The sequence below is a fragment of the Elephas maximus genome, chromosome 8 (assembly GCF_024166365.1).
Source record: "Elephas maximus indicus isolate mEleMax1 chromosome 8, mEleMax1 primary haplotype, whole genome shotgun sequence".
In the NCBI taxonomy this organism is placed as follows: domain Eukaryota; kingdom Metazoa; phylum Chordata; class Mammalia; order Proboscidea; family Elephantidae; genus Elephas; species Elephas maximus.
The window spans coordinates 61,423,962-61,439,009 of NC_064826.1; the positions used below are offsets into that span (position 1 = coordinate 61,423,962).

A 15,048-nucleotide genomic window follows, 5' to 3' on the forward strand; every position below is an offset into this window, starting at 1 on the left:
GTGATGGATTACATGGATTGTTTTTCTAATGTTGAACCATCTCTGCATACCTGGTATGAATCCCACTTGGTCACGGTGAATTATAATTTTTTTTTTGATATGTTGTTGAATTCTATTGGCCAAAATTTTGTTGAGGATTTTTGCATCTAAGTTCATGAGAGATATTGGTCTCTAATTTTCTTTTTTTTTTTTTTGTGGAGTCTTCGCCTGGTTTTGGTATCAGGGTTATGCTGGCCTCATAGAATGAGTTTGGGAGTATTCCATCCTTTTCTCTGCTCTGAAATACCTTTAATAGTAGTGGTGTTAACCCTTCTCTGAAAGTTTGGTAGAATTTTCCAGTGAAGCCGTCTGGGTGAGGGCTTTTTTTTGTTGAGAGTTTTTAAATTACTTTTTCAATGTCTTCTTTTGTTACGGGTTTATTTAGCTGTTTGTTCTGCCTCTGTTTGTGTTAGTTTAGGTAGGTAATATGTTTCTAGAAATTTGTCCATTTCCTCTAGGTTTTCAAATTTGTTAGAGTATAATTTTTCTTAGTATTCTGTTACGATTCTTTTAATTTCAGTTTGGTGTGTTGTGATATCGCCCATCTTATTTCTTATTCGGGTTATTTGCTTCATCTCCTGTTTTTCTTTTGTCAGTCTGGCCAATGGTTTATCAATTTTGTTATCTTTTCAAAGAACCAGTTTTTGGTCTTGTTAACTCTTTCAATTGTTTTCCTGTTCTCCATTTCATTTAATTCTGCTCTAATTTTTGTTATTTGTTTTCTTCTGGTGCCTGAGGGTTTCTTTTGTTGCTCTCTATTTGTTGAAGTTGTAGTGATAATTCTTGGATATTGGCCCTTTCTTCTTTTTGTATGTGTGCATTTATTGATATAAATCGACCTCTGAGCACTACTCTGTCTGTGTCCCAAAGGTTCTGATAGGAAGTGTTTTCATTCTCACTGGATTCAATGAACTTATTTATTCCATCCTTAATTTGTTCTATAATCCAATTGTTTTTAAGCAAAGTGTTGTTCAGTTTCCATGTGTTTGATTTCTTTTCCTTGATTTTTTCTGTTATTGACTTCCAGTTTTATGGCTTTATGGTCAGAGAAGATGCTTTGTTTAGTTTCTCTAGGACTTGGTACTTAAAATAGGAAGTAAAAATAAATCTGATGAAACAGACGTAAAGCCGCTGAAGATCAAGAATGGACTGTGATTATCACTTGCCACTATCAACGTCTTTTGTATTTATATAAACTTTAATTTTATCATTTTTAGCAAGTTGCAAGATGTATGAATTGTCCCATATAATTCATCTCAGTGAGGCCATGATTTTGAAGGATTATTAAGAAAAATATCTTACTACTGAAGATATACAGAAAGGAAATTTAGATTTTTTTTTTTTTTAGTTTCTAAAAATTTATTTATGGTACACATGATAGTATAAGAATATAGAAAAATAATTGTGTATTGATTTATCATAACACTGCCAGACACAAAATTTGTTTTTAAGTCTTTACCCAAAAATTTTATTTGCAAATGATTTTTTTAAATTAAAACAATCAAGAACACAAACAGTTGACTGTGTGTCTTAGGCTGTGTTCTCTAGAGAAACAACACCAGTAACTCGTTTGTATATATAGAGAGAGATTATCTCAAGGAAATGGCTCACACAGTGGTAGAGGCTGACAAGTCCCAAGTCTGTGGGTCAGGCATCAGATTGGAGGCTTCTCCTGACTCACATTGCCACAGAGGCTGACAAATCCAAGATCAGCAGGTCAGACAGCAGACCGATAGCTCACAGGCTCAGAGGGCAACAAGTCCCCAAATCAGCAGGCAGTACAGCAGGTCACTGGCTCAAGTCCCAAGAACTGGAAGTCAGATGATGACCAGCCAGATGCAGGATCCAGAGTGAGCAAAAGTCAGTGAGCTTTGCCAGAACACCCATATATATTGGATGCAGGCCACACCCTTGAGGAAACTTTCTTTACAACTGATTGGCTGATCCTATCAGACTGCATCATGGATTACATAATATCACAAAATGGAGGATAAGTACATCATTACATAACTGTCAAACTACATCATTGGACAACTGCCAAATCACTGAGAATCATGACCCAGCCAAGCTGACACAGAACGTTAACCATCACACTGTGGGTGATAGGATTAATGGATTTTTTACTGTGTTTTTTCTGTAAGGTTTCTATGCTTTTGCTATGTAATCTCCCTTTAAGTAGAACACAATGCTATTTTTAAAGAGAAACGAACAAATCAGATTTCATTAGTATTAAATGGTAGAGTGGAAATAGTCCCAGAATTAGACAAACCTGGATGTAGAACCTCTATTCTGCCCCTTATGAGTTGTATGGCATTGGGGAGTTTCTTCACCTCTCTGAACTTCTGTCTCCTTCTGTCACTGGATGTTAGTACCTACGTTCTAAGACTGTGTGAGAGTTAAATGATATTGGTGTAATCACTTGTTACTTCTCTTCCTTTCTCTTTCCTTCCCTTCCTTTCCTTTTCTATTTCTTTCCATTCACCAATTAGAAACAAAACTTGGGGATGGGCGATGCTGTGATATTGAAGTTCCTAAAAGCAGTTGGCAAATGATAGATGATGGAAACTATGAATTACAAAGTCGTAAGGTTCTTCCTATAGTGTCTTGGGACTAGCAGTTAATGACCTTCTTCTAGTAAACATAAAACAGATAAAAAGAAAATTGGACAGGAAGAGGGAGGGGGTAGCAGAGAGTAAGAATAAGTTTCGAGTCTATAGCATTGTAATTTAAGTTCTCATCTGCATCTCATTATCTTAATAACCCAAAACAACAGCTCTTCAATGCCTCACACAGAAGGAGGATGGGAAATAATATCCTTGGACAGGGTCCCTGGCCTCTCTATCACACATTAGATATTATTTCCAAATGTTCAGTGTCAAGGGAGTGTTTCACATTCTCCTGACCATGAAACAGTTTGGCTTCCTTTGGGAAGGGACGGTTTGCAACCCGCAGAGCAGTCTCGTTAAAGAGCCTTCTCTGGAATTCCAAAATTCCAGCCGGAATAGAGTCCAGAATGTGGAGCCTCCATTAAGTAGCTCTTTATCCAAATCAGCATCCTCCCTTTTTCTACATACAAAAGTCAGAGCAGTGTCCCACGTAGGATTTATTTCATTTTTTTTTCTTTTGGAAATTTAATGTTTTTTAAATGGTATTATTTAAAATAATATCAAACTTTCAGGAAAGTTGCAATAAGAGTACAAATGATTCTTATATACCCTCTCCCAGATTCCTTAAATCTCAACATTTTAGCACATTTGCTTCCCCATTCTCTCTCTCTAATTATATATAATTATAATCATTACTATTTTCTAAACCATTTGAGAGCTAGTTGCAGAGCTGACGCTTCTTTACTCCTAAATACTTCAGTATGTATTTTTTACATAAACACAGTACAATTACCATAATCAGGAAATTAACACCACTACAACACTATTATCTATTCCTCAGACCTTATTCAAATTTCACCACTCGTCCAAATGATAGACTTTATGACAAAAGGATCCAATCCAGGATCAGGCATTGTATTTGGTCTCTGACTCAGAATCAACTCTACAGCAACTAAGTTTCCTTCAATCTTTAACTGTTCCTCAGTCTTTCTTTGCATCTCAGCACCTTGATATTTTTGAAGGCTATAGGCCAGTTATTTTGCAGAATGTCCCCTAATTGGGGTCGTCTGATGTTTCCTCATAACCATTTTCAGGTTATGCCTTTCAGCAGGAATGGCACAGAAGACATGTTAAGTCTTTCTTAGTGTATCGTATCAGGAGGCCCTGGATGTCAATTTGTCTTATTCCTGTGATGCTATTTTTCTCTTCATAATAAAAATCTTGTAAGGAGATATTTTGAGACTATGTAAGTATCAGGCTTCTCCTCAAACTTTGACCCACTAGATTTATATTCAAGATTTAAAAATATTATCAAACTCGCCCCTTTTGGTAACTTTTGGCTAAAAAGAACACAGATATACTGTTAATTAAAGCTCGTCTCCCTAGAAAGCCATATATGAGAAGGGTACACTTTGAGGCATAGGAGGAAGCCCATGACATAGCCTTGTTCTCTCTGGGTGTCTCTGGAGCTCTCTCTGTCTTTAAAGATTCCTTCCTTTCCCACTGGGAGAGAAATCTTTTAAACAGCCCTCCAGGCTGGCAGTTGGGACAAACTGGCTCAGTGCCAGCCTCCAGAAAATCTCCTTTCCCCGTCTTATTCCCATCCCTGAGAATGCAGGCTGGTGGTTGGTTTGGGGGGGAAGGGGTTTGCAGAGCTTTAGTTTTTTCATGTCTGTAGATCTCTTTACGACGGCTTCTTATTGTTTACATTGGAAATCGCTAACTTTCCTCTCTGGCAGGAACTTAAGCTTTGAGCCCTGAGTCTGAACTCGTGGACTAGAGTGAGGGTCAGTAGGGGGCCATTGGAAAGGAAAAGAAGGTCTCCTGTCACCATGTGAGAATTCAGGCTTTTTACTCTTGAAGAGACCTACAAAAATGCAAACAGCTTGGGAAAAGTTGTACCATAAGGACTACAGACACCTCTCAGGAGAAGTCCCTGCCCATTTGGGGGTCTTCCCACCATGGTCCTGTGGGTGCTCACCCCAGCTCCTTTCCCCTCCAATTCCTACCCTGTGAATGTGGAGGGATAGCCCACCCCTATGTCTGACAGGGGCAGTGGGAATACATCCTTAAAAAAAATGCAGTTGGCCTTTTTCTTCCAAATTGTGCTTTCTTACTCAGAAAGAAATAGGAGTTGGTGGGGAGTGGCAGGGAAGAAAGAAATTGACATTCTTTTCTGTCTGCCCAGGGTCCTGTGCGGCTATTAAGCTGCCAGGGCCTGCAGATACCTGCCAGAGTCATTTAGGTGGCCAGTGCTGAAGCTGCTGAGCCTAGCATTGAGCCAGCCGCCACACTCCACTCCAGAAGCAGGCAAATGCATTCGCTTTTAAATTTTTTTTTTTTTTTTTTTTGAGAAAACTGTGGTATGAATTGAAGTTCAAGGGATAGTTTTGTTTTGTTTTGAAATAACTCTATTGAGATGCAACTCACATATCAGATTATTCACCCATTTAAAGTGTACAAATCCATGGTTGTTAGTGTATTCACAGAGTTGTGCAACAATCCCACACACAATTTTAGAACGTTTTTATCACCCCAAAAGAAAGCCGGTACCAATTAACAGTCACTCTCGAGGGGTAGTTTTAAAACGGCAGACTCTCTGTTTCTTGAGAAATGGTTGCATATCTTTTGTTCTTTCCCTGGACTTCACTGTTCAGCCACTATCTTCCAGCTGAGCTCTGTCTGCAGTGGGCTCTCTGTGAAGGCTTAATTAATTGATGGTGCCTTTTTTTTTTTTTTTTTTTTTAGAGCCGCTATGAGTCAGAACTGACTTGACAGCAACGGGTTTGGTTTGGTTTTATGCAGCTGGGTGTTCTCCCATAGGGGCACTAACTAGAACTTGAGCTTAGCAAATTTGATTTTGAATTACTTCTGACCTGTTCCCTACAGAATTGTGAATGGGTCATCATCAGGAAATAACAGGATTGTGGGAATCAGCTTTTCTAGGATTTACATCTCAAGTAGCACTTTCACATACAAAGTGCTATTTTTATGTCTCAAACAACCGCAGAAATAACAACAGTAGCCATCACTTGTAAAGTGCTTCTTCTGTGGCGGGCAGTTCTAAGCACATCGCATACATGCTTAACTCATCCTCAACCAGCAGATGAGACAACACCAAAAACCCACCGCCGTTGAGTTGATTCCGACTCACAGGGACCTATAGGACAGGGTGGAACTGTACCATAGGGTTTCCGAGGCTAGATCTTTCTTTTGTCTTAATTTTATTGTCTTTTAGGTGAAAGTTTATAGTACAAATTAGTTTCTCATTCAAAAACTTACACAAAAATTGTTTCTGACATTAGTTGCGATCTTCACATGTGTCAGCACACTCCCCCTTTCCCTTTACACCCTGGGTTCCTGTGTTCATTCAAGTTTCCTGTCCCTTCCTGCCTTTTTGTCTTTGATTGGGGCAGGTGTTGCCCATTTGGTCTCTTATACTTGATTGAACTAAGAAGCACATTCCTCCTGTGTGTCATCGTTTTATAGGCCTGTCTAATCTTTGGCTGAAAGGTGGACTTTGGGAGTGGCTTCAGTTCTGAGTTAGGAGGATGTCGGGGCAATAGTCTCGGGGGTTCCTCCAATCTCTGTCAGACCTGTAAGTCTAGTCTTTTTTTTTTTTTTTTTGTGAATTTGAATTTTGTTCTACATTCCCCGCTCCCCCCTGTTCTGCATGAAATCCTCTATTGTATTCCCTGTCAAAACAGTTGGTGGGGGTAGCCAGGCACTGTCTAGTTCTGGGCCCAGGCTGATAGAGGCTGTGGTTCCTGTGGGCTGATGTTTTTCTCGTGTCTTTCATTTTCTTCATTCTCCTCGGCTCTGAAGGTAATGGAACCAGTAGACATAACTTAGACAGCTGCTCACAAGCTTTGAAGACTCGAGACACTACTCACCAAAGTAGGATGCAGAGCATTTTCTTTATGAACTATGTTATGCCAATTGACCTAGAGACCCTGAGACCCTGGTCCCCAGCCCTTAGCCCCAGTAACTCCATCTCTCAAGCTGTTTGGATGTATCTGGGAAGCTTCTGTGACTTTGCCTTGGTCAAGTTGTGCTTACTTCCCCAATATTGCCTGTTGTCTTTCCTTTCATCAAAGTTAACACTTGTCTATCATCTGGTTAGTGATTTCCCCACCTCACCTCTTCCCTCCTTTGTAACCATCAAAGATTGTTTTTGTGTGTAAACCTTTTCTTGGATTTTTATAGTGATCTCATATAAAATTCGTCCTCTTGTGATTGACTTATTTCACTCAGCATAATGCCCTCCAGATTCATCCATATTGTGAGATGTTTTGTGGATTCATCATTGCCTTTTTTCATTGCTTAATATTCCATTGTGTGTAGGTGCCATAATTGGTTTCTCCATTCATCTGTTGATGGGCACTTAGGTTGTTTCCATCTTTTTGCTATTGTGAATAATGCTGCAGTGGTTATGGATGTGCACATGTCTATTCCCGTGACAGCTCTTATTTCTCTAGGATATATTCCTAGGCATGGGATTGCTGGATCATATAGTATTTCTATTTACAACTTTTTAAGGAGGCACCACATCATTTTTCACAGTGGTTGTACCATTTTACTTTCCCACTGGCAGTGAATAAGAGTTCCAGTCTCCCCATAACCTCTCCATCATTTGTTATTTTCTGTTTTTTTGAATTCATATCGGTAATGCCCGGGCGAAATGGTATCCCTTTGTAGTTTTGGTTTTCATTGCTCTCATGGCTAATGATCTCAAACATTTCCTCAAGTGTCTGTTAGCTGCCTGAGTGTCTTCTTTGGTGAAGTGTCTGTTCATATTCTTTGCCTATTTTTTAATTGTATTATTTGTCGTTTTGTTATTGAGATGTATTCTATAAATTTTAGAGGTCAGATCCTTGTCGGATATGTCATAGCCAAAATTTTTTCCCAGTCTGTAGGCTCTCTTTTCACTCTTTTCGTGAAGTCTTTTGATGAGCTCAACTGTTTTTAGGAGCTCCCAGTTATCTAGTTTGTCTTCTGGTGTTTGTACATTGTTAGTTATGGTTTGTATTGAATTTATGCTATGTATTAGGGCCCCTCGCATTGTCCCTATTTTTTTTTCTTCCATGATCTTTATCATTTTAGGTTTTATATTTAGGTCTTTGATCCATTCTGAGTTAGTTTTTGTGTATGGTGTGAGGCGTGGGTCTTCTTTCATTATTTTACATATGGACATGTGTTTTGCCAGCACCATTTGTTAGGGCCGATATGAGTCGGAATTGACTCAACGGCACTGGGTTTGGGTTTTTTTTTTTTAACTTGTTAAAAAGACAGTCTTTATTTGATTGACTTTGTCAAAGATCAGGTGACAATAAGCAGATAGATTTATGTCTGGGTACTCGATTTTGTTCTTTTGGTCAATGTGTCCATTGTTGTACCAGTAACAGGCTGTTTTAACTACCGTGGCTGAATGGTAGGTTCTGAGATCAGGTAGTGTGAGACCTCCTACTTTTTTTTTTTTCTTCAATAATGTTTTGCTTATCCAGTACTCTTTCCTTTCCATATAAAGTTGGTGATTACTTTTTCCATCTCATTAAAGAATGCTGTTGATATTTGGATCGAGATTGCATTGTATCTGTAGATCACTTTGGATAGAATTGACATGTTCACAATGTTGAGCCTTCCTATCCATGAGCATGGTATGTTTTTCCATTTACTTAAGTCTCTTGTGATAATGTTTTGTAGTTTTCTTCCCATAGGTCTTTTATGTCTCTGATTAGATTTATTTCTAAGTATTTTATCTTTTTAAGGACTATTATAAATGGTATTGTTTTCCTGATTTCTTTTCCAAAGTTCTCCTTGTTGGTGTATAGGAATCCAACTGATTTTTGTATGTTGAATCTTGTATCCTGCTACTCTGCTCAATCTTTCTATTAGTTCAGTAGTTTTCCTGTGAAACCTTTGGGTTCTCTACATATAGGATCATATCATCTGTGAATAGGGATAGTTTTACTTCTTCCTTTCCAATTTGGATGATCTTTATTTCTTTTTCTTGCCTTATTGCTCTAGCTAGCTCTTCCAGCACAATGTTAAATAGGAGTGATGATAAAGGGCATCCTTGTCTTTTTCCCATTTTCCTGTGGAATACTTTCAGCCTCTCCCCATTGAGAATGATGTTGGCTATTGGTTTTGTATAGATGCCCTTTATTATGTTGAGGAATTTCTGTTCTATTCCTATTTTTTTGAGTGTTTTTTTAATCAAGAATGGGTGTTGGACTATAACAATGCCTTTTCTGTATTGATTGAGATGATCAGGTAATTCTTTTCTATTGTTCTATTTATATGGTGGCTTATGTTGATTGATTTTCTAATGTTGAGCATTCCTGGTATGAATCTCACTTGGTCGTGGTGTATTTTTTTTTATATGATACTGAATTTTATTGGCTAGAATTTTGTTGACAATTTTTGCATCTATATTCACTAGATATTTTGGTCTCTAATTTTCTTTTTTTATGGTGTTTTTCCTGGCTTTGGTATCAGGATTATGCTGGCTTCATAGAATGAATCCAGGAGTACCCCTTCCTTTTCTATGCTCTGAAATAGTCTGAGTAGTACTGGTGTGAGATATATGAATGTTAGGTAGAATTCTCCAGCGAAGCCATCCAGGCCAGGATTTTTTTGCAGGGGAGTTTTTATTTATTTATTTTTATTACTTCTTCAATCTCTTCTCTTATTATGGGTTTCTCTCAGTTTGTGTTAGTTTAAGTAGTGTTTTTCCAGAAATTTGTCAAGTTCCTCTAGCTTCTTACATTTGTTGGAGTACAGTTTTTCAAAGTATTCTGTTATGATCCTTTTTACTTCAGTTGGATCTGTTGTAATGCCCCCAGTCTCATTTCTTATGTGGGTTATTTGCTTCCTCTTCTGTTTTTCTATTGTCAGTTTGCCAATGGTTTCTCAATTTTGTTAGTCTTTTCAATGAACCAACTTTTAGTTGTATTGATTCTTTCTATTGTTTCCCTGTTCTCTACTTCATTTATTTCTGCTTTAATCTTTATTATTTCATTTCTTTTTATAGCTGTGCATTTTGGGTTTTTTTTTTTTTTTTTTTGCTGTTCTTTTTCTCTTTGAGTTGTAGTACTAGTGTTTTGATTTTGTCCTGCTCTTCTTTTTTGATATGTGCATTTATTGTTATACATTGACCTCTGAGCACTGCATTTGCTGTGTCCCAAAGGTTTTGGTATGATGTGTTTTCATTATCATTTGATTCTAGGAAATTTGTTTCTCTTTGATTTCTTGTATTGCCTAGATGTTTTTAAGCAAGGTGTTATTCTGTTTCCATGTAAGTGATTTTTTTTCTTCATCTTCCTGTTATTGATTTCTACTTTTATGTTGTTGTCATCAGGAAAGATGCTTTGTATTATTTCAATGTCTGGGGTTTTATTGAGGGTTGCCTTGTGGCCTAAAATGTGGTCTATCCTGGAGAATGTTCCAAGTACATTGGAAAAGAATGTATACTTTGCTGCTGTTGGGTAGAATGTTCTATATATGCCTCTGAGGCCAAGTTGTTTGAATTTGGCCTTTAGATCTTCTGTATCTTTGTTGAGTTTCTTTCTAGATGTTCTTTCCTTTACCAAGAGTGGTGTGTTGAAGCCTCCTAACATTATTGTGGAACTGTTTATTTCTCTTTTCAGTGCTGTTAGAATTTGTTTCATGTATTTTGGAGTCCTGTCGTTGGGTGCATCAATATTTATTAAGGTTATGTCTTCTTGGTGGATTGTCCCATTGATCATTATATAATGTCCTTCCTTGTCTTTTATGGTTGATTTTGTCTTAAGATCTATTTTATCTGACATTAGTATTGCCACTCCTGCCCTTTTTTGGTTACTATTTTCTGGACATATTTGTTTTTGTTCTTTGATTTTTAATATATTTATGTCTTTGTGTCTAAGATGTCTCTTGTACTTTTTTAAATCCATTCTTCCACTCTCTGTCTCTTTATAGGCATATTTAAGCCACTTATAGTCAGTGTGATTGTCAATAGGTATGAGTTTATTGCTGTGCTTTTTTTTTTTTTTTTTTTTTGGTGCTAACATTTTCTTTGTTCCTCTTACTTTCCTGTGCTGAGTTGCTTTTGTTTGTGGATTTTCTTTTGTTACTATAGATTTTGTATTTACTGAGTTTTTATGTTTTTCTTCTTTTTTATTCTGATGAGTAGGCTTATTAACTTTCTTTGTGTTACCTAATTTACCCTTGCCTCCCTAAGTTTGAACCAGTCTTTTATTACTTGATATTGTCTTGTCTTCCTCTCCATTTGAAAGTCCTTTACCTACACTGTTTATTCCTCCTTTTATTGTTTTGATGTCATCATCTACAGACTGACACCTCTGTTTCCTTGCTTTATGTCTTTTAGCTTTGTTTTATTATTGAGAGTTCTTTACCTAGGTTGATATCTGGCTGATGCTGTCCTGTGTTCTAGACTCTGGTTGTTGTCTGATGTTGGTTCTCTAACTGAAGGACTTTCTTTAATATTTCTTATAAGTTTGGTTTGGTTTTTACAAATTCCCTTGTTTGCTGTTTATCCAGAAATGTCCTCATTTGCTACTGTATTTGAAAGAGTTTTGCAGGATATATTATTCTTGGTTAGCAGTTTTTTCTTTCTAGATTTTGTATATGTCATCCCACTTCCTTCTTGCCTGCATAGTTTCTGCTGATTTAACCAGAGCTTAATTTTATTGTTCCCCTTTGTAAGTGACTTTTCATTTTTCTTGAGCTGCTCTCGGGATTCTTTCTTTGTCTCTGGTTTGGCAAATGTGATTATGATATATCTTGGTGACTTTCTTTCGTAGCCTATCCTATACGGGGTTCTTCGAGTTTCTTGGATGGTCAGCTTTTCATCTTTCATGATATTTGGGAAGTTTTCTGCCAGCAAATTATTCAACAATCTTCTCTGTGTTTTGCATTTTCTCTACCTGTTCTGGAACTCCAATCACATGCCAATTTTTGCTTTTGATTGTGTCCCATGTAATTCTTAGTTTTTCTTCATTGCTGTCTCAGATTTTTCCTCAAAGTGGCATCCATGGATTTGTCTTCAATGTCTCTGATTCTGTCTTCCATTGTTTCAAATTTGCTCCTAAAACCTTCTAATGAGTTGTCCATTTCTGAAATTTCGTTGTTTGTCTTTTGCATTTCTAGTTGTTGTTTTCATTTGATTTCTAATTATTCATTTTGACTCTTTGTTCTTGTATTATTTTCCTCAATTCTTCAATTGCTTTGTCTCTGTTTTCCTTGATTTTGGCTATGTTTTCATTGTTTTTGTCCATGTTTTCCATGATTTTGTTTGTGTTTACCTTGATCTTTTTCCTAATCTCTTGGAGATCCCTAAATATTAGTCTTTTGAATTCCTTAATGGGTAGTTCCACTCCCTTTTCTTCTACTGGAATGTCATCTGATTCTTTATTTTGGTCACTTGCTGGAGCCGCCTTGCCTTATTTTTTCTATATGTTTTGATATTGTCTTCTGTCTCTGAGACATTCATTAAGGTAATAATTTCTTTATTATTGATCGTATATTTGTCTAATCCTGCTTGTTTTGTTTTGATATGTCAGGATGGGTGGGCCAGGTGTGCTTTTCTGCTTGCTAGTCTATGGGCATGATAGCTGTCACCACCTTCTTCAAGTGGGCAGGGCAGCAGCAGGCATGGTAAGTGCACTTTGCTGTACACTAGTTTGGCGAGGTGGCTGAGGGAGGACTGGGTGGGTGCTGTCTGCTTCCCAATGCTGTCCAACAATTTGGGAGGATCCATAGTCTCTTGCCAGATAGGTGAGGGTGTCAGATAGGGAGTGGTATGGACTCGCTTCCTACTGTTCAGCAGCTACTTGAGTGGGGGGAGGGTGGGGTAGCACAGACCTGGTGCAGTGGTAGGTCTGTGCACTGGGAACTCTCTGGCCACTGTGGCAGATGGGAAGAGGGGTTGTGTATGGGTCTAGGTGGTAGGCAGGACGAACAGAAAAGAGAGAGAAAGAAAGAAAGAAAGGTAGCTCTGAGTGGGTCTAGGTGGACCTGATGGCTTGTGAAAACTGGGTGTAGGTGGTGTATGCGGCTATGCAGGAAGCAGAAAAAAAAGAATAAAGAATAAAATAATTGATGGTGTGGTGGGAGCTGCCCAGTGCCGGCGAGGCAGACCCAGGAGCCAGTGGGAAGATAGGGGAAGTGATGTACTGGGCTAGGTGGGAGGTGGATAGAAAAGAGAGAAAAGAAAGAGAAAGATATACAGAAAAAAAAGAAGAAAAAATGGCAGCATGGTGGGTTTGCAGGTAGGGTGGCGTGGACCTGGGGCATGAGTGTGCTGATGAGCCAGTGGCTCTCTAACCGTGGTGGTGCAGTGGGGTCCAGCAGATGGGGAAGTGGCATACAGAGCTATGTGGGAGGGTGAAAGAAGAGGTAGAAAGAGAAAAAAAGAAAAATAAATTAAAAATGAAAATAAATAAATAAATAAAACGGCTGCACGGTGGGGGAAGGTAAGTGGTGGTGAAGCAGAACTGAGGGCTGGTGGGAAGGGATGGGAAGTGGTTTATGGGGCTAGGTGGTAGGTAAAAAAAAAAAAAAGAATAAAATAAATGGTGGTGTGATGTGCCATCATGTGGGGCAAAGTGGATTTGGGGCAGCAGTGGGCTGGTGCACTGGTGGCACTCTATCTGCAGTAGCGTGGCAGGGGCCATCCAGAGCAGGGGTGGTGAGGTGGCTTATGAGGCTAGGTTGGAGTGAGAAAGAAAAGTATGAAAGGAAAAAAGAAAAAATAATAATGTCAGCACAGAGGGATCCTGTGAGTGGGGTGGGGTGGACCCAGAGTCCTGTGGAAAATGAGGGGAGATGGCTTATGGGGCTGGGTAGGGGGGAAGAAAAGAGAGGAAAGCAATATATATATATAGCAGCACAGCGGGAGCCAATGGGTGGGAGGGTGGACCTGGGGTGGCAGCAGACTGGTGGCTATCTAGCCACGGTGGCATAGCGTGGCCTGGCAGGGAGGGGTGGAAGTGGCATAGAGGACTAGGTGAGAGACAGAAAGAAAAGAAAGAAAGAGGGGGAAAAAATGGCATGTCAGGATCCGCGGGTGGGGATGGGGTGGACCTGGGCTGGCGGCGGGATGGTGTTTCTCTAGCTAAGCAGTGCATATGGCATGGCCCGTTGGGAAGAAGTGATGGTGGCTAATGCAGTAGAAGGGTGAGTGGTAGGAAAATGTGCATCTGTGGTTACCATGTGCCTGTCTACTGTTGGAAGCTCCATGAAGTTGCCTTCCTATACTCCCTGTCTGGGGCTGTTGCTGACTGTGCTCCAAGATCATGACCCTGTGCTATGTTACTTGGCAGGGAACCTCCACTCTGTATCTCTCCTTGTTCTCTGTTTTCTGTCAGTTTCTTCTTCCATTTGATATTTGCTCTAGTTCTTTATCCCTTCATTTGATGCTTAGGGGTCCTAGACTGATGTTTTTAACTGTTTAATTTAGTTTTTCATGTCTTTGCTGCAGAGGGATGGTGTGGTATGTCTGTCCACAGCATGATGTTGGCTCCATCCCACCTCCCCAAGACCATAAATCCTTATGGAAGGAGCCAGCCTTATGGAAGGAGCCAGGGGGTGGCTCCTTCTCCCACTAAGCAACTGGTAGGTTCAGACTGCTGACCTTTCAGTTAGCAGCCAAGCGCTTAACCACTGCTAGATGAGACAGGTACTGGTACAATTAGCCCCATCTTACAAACAAGGCAATAGAAATGCAGAGAGGTTAAGTGACAACTAGTCCAAGGTCACAGAACTAGTACAGGCAGAGCTAAGATATGAACATATGCAGTTTGATTCCAATGTGAACTTTAAGCACCGCTCTAATTGCTTCCAGTGTTCTAATTTTAGAGGCAAGGACTGAGGCTTTGAGAGGTCACATATTATGGGAGGGGCCTAATTAGAGTTTAATGCAAGTGTTTGGGCCCCAAACTCTATGCTATAACCAGGTAACATGCCTCTGTCAGTCCATCAATGACTTACCTTAGCATCTTGCCAGATACACAGAATCAATTTCTTGAGCTAAACAAACAAAATTAAAAATTTTACCTATTGAAGCATCATGTCATCAAATATATTGTTATTATGCCATTAGTAATGTGTATAAAGGTTATTAAAATGTTATAAGGCTGACAATACTTTTTGTGGGCCAGGAGAATTTCCCAAACCAATCTCCAAGGTCAATTTTCCCTACTTCACTTTTGCTCCCCTCCCCACATTTTGCATCCTCTCTCGACTTTCTCTTTCTCAGTGTTTCCTATTCACAAACAAGGAGTGAAGCACATGGATTCAATAACTAAGGCAGTGATTCATGTATACTTTCATCTAATCAGAAAGAGCAATGGCAGGCCCAAGAACTCATTTTGGTTGTATATCATTTTAAAAGAGTTGATGC

The 15,048-nt window shown here is 39.0% G+C and overlaps 1 pseudogene; it reads right to left on the minus strand.

Annotated features, from left to right (window-relative positions):
* Window positions 1–12,405, minus strand: part of LOC126081575 (magnesium transporter NIPA2-like) — a 51,021-nt pseudogene extending 38,616 nt beyond the window's left edge.
* Window positions 12,406–15,048: the final 2,643 nt, after the last annotated feature.